Below are 6084 nucleotides of genomic sequence, written 5' to 3'. Positions count from 1 at the left end.
CAAAGTCCCCAAACAGACTAATACTGATTTTTCAGCAGAACATTTTCAGTTTGGGAGATTTTCTTTTCCCAGTCAGACGTTGCCAAGGGAAGCAGAGAGAAAATGTTTGAGTTGCCTCCTTCAGAACAGCTTGGCCTAGACACTCTCGCCGTGGGTCAGTGTTGTGGCCTTGCTGAGGCTGGGGGCATTTTAATAATTTGTGGCAGTCCTGGGGTGTTTGGGGGAGATGATGAGGATGTTACCTTTTGAGATAAAAACTAAGAAATCCAGGACTAGCGAATTCTTTTAGAAATCTGGTATTTAGACATTGTATTTTAAGCAGGGGGGTTCTGAGTTCCTGAGATGGTTTTTGTTTGCAGGAAGCAACATGGTTTGGTCTGTGATTGTACCAAAGGGTTGTTTGTAATGGAAGAGAGAAGATTGAAGGTCTGCAATGAGGATGAGATTTGAACCCACAGGTGCAGAGCACAATGGATTAGCAGCATCACCTTAACCACTCAGCCACCTCATCTGAGCTGTCAGGGAAGAGACAGGAGGAGAAATCCAAGGCCAGCAGAGGTAGGGCCAATAAGGAGTTTTTAAAAACTAAGCAGAAGCAGGGTCTGACTGAGCTCCCCCCTCACATCTAGTGAGGAGCTGGGGGAAAGACTTCAGGAACAGACCGTGTTTGTGCAGACCCGCCTACACTGCCTAGCTACGCAGGATGGTGGGGCAGCTATGCCAAAAGGACCAGTTTTGGTTGGTACTGGGTTACAAATCACATCTGTGCAATGAAATATTATCCTTCCTGGATGAGTCAAGGGCGAGAGAACATGCCTAGTCCGTCCTGCTTGAGGGGTGAGGAATACCTTTTACTGAACTGCATAGAAGTGATGGGAGGGCCCCTGGCAAGGAGGTTCTGAGGGAGCTCGGCCCAGGCAGGCCCCTCTGCTCCCACTCTGATCCCCCACCGACCCCTGCTGTGACGCTGCCTCAGCCCAGGCAAGGCAAATAGCCCCCATCCAGCAGGCTGGTGAGTGTGGCTGGGGGAGGCAGGGTGTGGGAAGTAGGTCTCGGGATGGTGCTGGGCAGTGGGGGTCTGTGTGGGGCACTCCTGGGCCCCAGGGCGAATGAAAACAGCCCAGGTCCCCCTCCTGCAGCGTTATTTGCTTCCCTGCAGAAAGTGAAGGAGAAACGGGTGTGTGATTGGGCGAGGGGTGGGGGCCACATAGGGTGCAAGGTCACATGCCACTTCCTCCCCACCCCCATTTCTGTGAGCGCAGAGTTGCTGTGCAGCCCCACTGAAAAAAGGAGGTGCTGCTCAGCTCCCTGGACTTTGCAGCTGGCCACGACTTCCTGGGTCCTAGTGCTGGTTGAGTTCCCGTGTGTGTGCTGGGAGCCATCCTTCATTTTGTACAACAGTGAGTTGTGGGGCAGGGCTAGGGTGACCAGATCAGGTCCCGATTTTATAGGAGAGTCCTGGTTTTTGGGTCTTTTTCTTATATAGGCTCCTACTATCCCCTACCCCCGTCCCGATTTTTCACACTTGCTGTCTGGTCACCCTACCCAGGGAGGGGCAGGGGGAAAGAGGCAATGGGGAAAGAAGGGGGTGGGATGCGGAGGAGATGGAGTGGTGGGGAAGGGGCATGGGATGGAGAAGAGAGCGGGGGGGGTTGAATGAGTCATAGGGGCTAAGGGAGAGCCTGTCGGGGGTGTGGAGAAGGGTTGGGGCAGGCAGGGAGTAGGGGGAGTTGGATGGGTCAGGAGTTCTGAGGGTCCTGGCGGGGAGCAGTTGGATAGGTATGAGAGTCCCAGGGGTCTATCTGAGGGTGGGGATCTGGATAAGGGTTGGGGCAGTCAGGGAACAAAAAGGGGGTAGGATCCTAGGGGGGCAGTTAGGGTGGGAGGGTCTCCGGAGGGGACAGTCAGGGAACAAGGAGCAGGGAGGCTTAGATGGGGTGGGGTCCTGGGGGCCAGTTAGGGGCAGGGTCCCAGGAGGGGGCAGTCAGKSSACAAGGAGCAGAGGGGRTTGGGGATTWTGAGGGRSGYAGTYAGGGRSTGGGAAGTGGGAGGGAGTGGATCGGGCGGGGCTCCCTGGTTGCACMMCCTAATGAAATGTGCTGTGCACGCCTGTCTGAACCGTGGTAAGCAGSGGAGTGGTGTGGAGGGTCCCGGGGGACACAGAGGAGCTGAAGTCCCTCAGAGTTAGGGGAACTAGGCAATGCGAAGTGACAGGGTTCACCCCTACACAGATGGGGCTGAGGGCCGGGATGGGGATGCATGGGCAGTAGAACGGGAGGCAGGTTGGGACTGAGGAACTGGGGAACATTTCAGTCCTTAACAACACAAAACAGAGAAACGCTCCCAAATCTCTCCCAGGGAATTAAAATTTCTGTGCAGAAAGCTAAAGGTAGTAACAGAAAGGAGGGAAACCAAATGGCCAGATGATGGCGCCAGCAGCCTAGGAACGAAAAGCCCCAAGATTTCTGTGTGTGCCTGGGCTCTGGAAAGGGATTTGGTTCCACTCATTGCATTGCTGTGGCCGGTAACGTCCCAGGAATGAGCCAGGTCAATGACCATGACACCAGGTGTGATGAGGCTTTAATCTGATTCCGACGGAATAATGTTTTCACATCTGAGTTACTAGTGGCAGCTTCCCAAGGGAAATTCCAACTGGTTCCTCCCAGAGATGGGTGATTGAGGAACAGGGAATCTCTCTGGCTCCCACGGTCAGTTCTCCAGGCTTTCTCCCTCCCTCCCCCACACTATCACATGCCCCCACTAGGAATGAACTAATGGATATAAACTGGCCATCAACAAGCTTAACCTTGAAATTAGGTGAAGGTTTCTAACCACCAGAGGAGTGAAGTTCTGGAACAGCCTCCCAAGGGGAGCAGTGGGGGCAAAAACCCAAACTGGCTTCAAGACATGTGGCCAATCTGTGATTGCTAGTAGCAAATATCTCTGCATTGGCCAGGAATCAAACCCGGGTCAACTGCTTGGAAGGCAGCTATGCGCACCACTATACCACCAATGCATCTGGTAGGAGGGTTTCTCCCAGGTGCCACTTATGCCAAAGGACTCACCCCCACAGAGCTCAGCAGCCAGCCAGGCCGGACGCAGCCTGTGAGCAGAGCCAAGTTCCTAGAGTAACTGATAGATGGGGACACGCAGGGCTGGCTCCAGGCACCAGCAAAGGAAGCAGCTGCTTGGGGTGGCCAATGGAAAGGGGTGGCACAGCTGGGTCTTTGGTGGCGGGTCTCTCAGTCCCTCTCTTCCCCTCTGAGCTGTCGCCAGAAATGAAGAGAGGAACCGAAGAACCCGCCGCCAAATTACTGCCGAAGACTGAATCGGCATGTTTTAGCTGCTACCGAAGGGGCGCCAACAGGCTTTATTTTATTTTTTTGCCGGTTCACTACTTGGGGCAGCAAAAAAGCTGGAGCTGGCCCTGGGAACATGAGCTCTACATCCCAGCCTGCAATAGCTCCAACCCCATCTCTGCCCCCAGAGAAGGGAAATGAAAATCACTGAAAATAATGACAAATTTCACCCTGTTGTCAGTTGCCACTGGTGTGGTGCTCTGCTCTTGTTCGATGTTGATAACAGTCAGCTGCATGTGTGCTGCCCCGGCTCTGCAGATCGCTGGCACAGCAGACCCAGAGAGAGCCCCCAATGACCACAGACTCTGTTAAGGAACAAAGGCACCCAGCCAGGTTTATTGTCAAACGAAGCACGGTAATAGTTCCCCGCAAACTCTACAGGACATACTGCAAGTATGTGCCCCCGACAATGGACCAGCTCAGTCAGTGGCGGGACTCTCCACCTCCCCCTAGGCCAGACAAAGACGTCCACTCAAGGGTGCATTCATAGACACAGTACAAACAAGTTTTGCATCATTGAGTGCACTGAGGTACAGCCCCTCTATGCATTAGGCTGTTGCCTTTCTCCTGGTGCTGATTGGTTCGAACAAATAAGTCTATCCATCATACTGTATTCATCGTATTGTCCAACATCTATCCATTGTATTGTTCTTTCATATTACCTATCCATCATATTGTTCTTTCATACTGTCTTTAGGCTGGGTCTGCCTGTTCCTTGTTCTCTGTATGGGTGCAGTCCTGGCACACGTTCATCTTATTAGTGCTTACATGCTCTTGCCAACTTCTGTGAGCAGGGCCTGCCCCTGGCTCACAGCTTCCTTTGCTTTATATTTGCAATGTCTTGATCATTACTTCAGTTCAGGCCTCATACCAGGCCTCTGATACCGAGGGTTTATGTCTCAGGGCCTCATCCTACTATAGCATCAACAGAGGTGCTGACCACAGTGGACCACTTTGGGGCTCAGGAAACAAGCACCGAGTGGTGGCATCACATCGTGCTGCACGTCTGGGATGATGAGCAGTGGCTGCAGAGCTTTTGGATGTGGAAAGCCACCGTCATGGGACCGTGTGATGAGCTCGCCCCAGCCCTGCAGTGCAAGGTCACGCGAATGCGAGCTGCCCTGCCATTGGAGAAGCACGTGGCAATTGCACTGTGGAAGCTGGCTACGCCAGACTCCTACCAATCGGTCGTTAACCAGTTCAGAGTGGGAAAGTCGACTGTTGGACACGTTTACAAGTNCAGAGGAAGGGCTGTGGGCCTGGTCACACAATCCTGGGTGTAGATCTGGGAAGTGGACTGGGTCCCAGCCTACAGCCTTTCCCCCAGAGGCACCTTTTTTTTCTGCCCTTTATTCCTGCCTCTGGCTAGGGGGTCTGTGAGAGTGAAATGAACAGGGAGGGTGACGGAGTCCTGGCACACAGCCTGGATGGGAGCTCCCCTTGGCTTGGTCCCCAGGGTCAGAGACATCTTTGTCATCCCACTATCCTTCTGTTATTGCTAGGAAGGGAGTCCCCCGATGAGGGGTCTCCAGTAAATCATCCTCATTCCCATCCGCAGGTACCCCCTGCCTTGCCCTACCCTCCCTTTTCTCGCTGTTGACTTTGGCTGGACTCTTGGCTTCAGTCTCTGGCTATGACTTTGGTGTGACCCTTCTTGGCTCCAGATTTGGGTTATGAACCCCGGGCTCAGTATTCTCTTTGCCTTTCTCTAGCCTCGCTCCAGGTCCTCCACCCACCCGCTCCAGCCCTGCCTCCTCCTCCTCCTGATCTTCCCCAACCCCTCTGATTTCGACAACACGGATTCGACCTTTGGCATGGATATGGACTTTGGCTCGTAATTCTGACCACTCGGCTTTGACCTCTGGGCTGGACATGGACACTGGCTCCGGTTCTGCCTGGACATACTCAACACCCGGCAGCAGTAGAAAGGCTCCACCATTAATCAAACCCTTACCTCGCCCCATGACTCCTTAGTCCCTCTCACCTGTTACCAGAAGTCTCGCCCCATAGAGGGTTTTAATTCCGGGGTCAAGGTGGCCACATAACTGGAAAGAAGGTGTGTCATGTGACCCCTCTAAGACCTCCTCCCACCACTCTCTACCAATCAGGATGGGTTTATCCCAGAAGGACCAGCCTGAGAGGAGATTTGACCAATCAGGGCGAGTTCTGGGGTGGGGGAGTGACCCGTCCCGATGTGGGTCTTGTGACCTCTCTAAGAACTCCTCCCACTGCCCTCGACCAATTAGGATTGGTTTTGTCCTGACAGGACCCCCCCCCCCCAAGAGGAGATTCTGACCAATCAGGGCGAGTTCTGGGGCAGGGTGACACATCCGGGAGTGGGCCATATGACCCCACTAAGAACTCCTCCCAAGTCCCATGCCAATCAGAGTGCAGTACCATCACCCCATAAGTCCCAGCGCTGGACGGACGAGGCCATCTCTTACCAAGGACACATGGTTTAGAGATCGTGGGAAGGCTGCTGAGAGGAAACCTGGACTCCTTCACCACCCCCATGAGAACTTCAGACTCTGTCTTTGCCCCGAGGGTCTTTGACTGTCCGCAGAGAAAGCGCTTCATCAGCGACAGTACCGAGGAGGAGGAGGGAGTGAGCGAGGGGAGCCCTTCGGCCCAGCAGTTGATGGATACGCCGGAACCCGACCCCAAAACCCAACTGCTTGTGAAACACCCCAATGAGCATGGTGGCCTCTCTTTGTCCACCCCCTTA

General features: G+C 54.0%; 5 protein-coding genes and 1 non-coding gene across 12 annotated transcripts in view; 2 read left to right on the top strand and 4 right to left on the bottom strand.

Annotated features, from left to right (window-relative positions):
* LOC116824745 (uncharacterized) overlaps positions 1–6084 on the bottom strand; it is an 864335-nt gene that overhangs the window by 445100 nt on the left and 413151 nt on the right. The gene's annotated exons all lie outside the window — the stretch shown is intronic.
* Positions 1–6084, top strand: part of LOC116829256 (uncharacterized) — a 385131-nt gene that overhangs the window by 266170 nt on the left and 112877 nt on the right. The gene's annotated exons all lie outside the window — the stretch shown is intronic.
* Positions 1–6084, bottom strand: part of LOC116831252 (uncharacterized) — a 110396-nt gene that overhangs the window by 63995 nt on the left and 40317 nt on the right.
* The window catches only part of LOC116824014 (uncharacterized), a 585485-nt gene that overhangs the window by 557491 nt on the left and 21910 nt on the right, over positions 1–6084 (bottom strand).
* The window catches only part of LOC142047429 (uncharacterized), a 252647-nt gene that overhangs the window by 233042 nt on the left and 13521 nt on the right, over positions 1–6084 (top strand). The window lies entirely within an intron of this gene.
* Positions 2945–3016, bottom strand: TRNAG-UCC (transfer RNA glycine (anticodon UCC)). Its single transcript has one exon. It is a non-coding gene; the product is annotated as a tRNA-Gly (tRNA).

This window comes from Chelonoidis abingdonii, chromosome 11, assembly GCF_003597395.2.
Source record: "Chelonoidis abingdonii isolate Lonesome George chromosome 11, CheloAbing_2.0, whole genome shotgun sequence".
Lineage (NCBI taxonomy): Eukaryota > Metazoa > Chordata > Testudines > Testudinidae > Chelonoidis > Chelonoidis abingdonii.
Note: the sequence above shows the minus strand (reverse complement) of the source record. Positions and strands in the feature narration are given on the sequence as shown.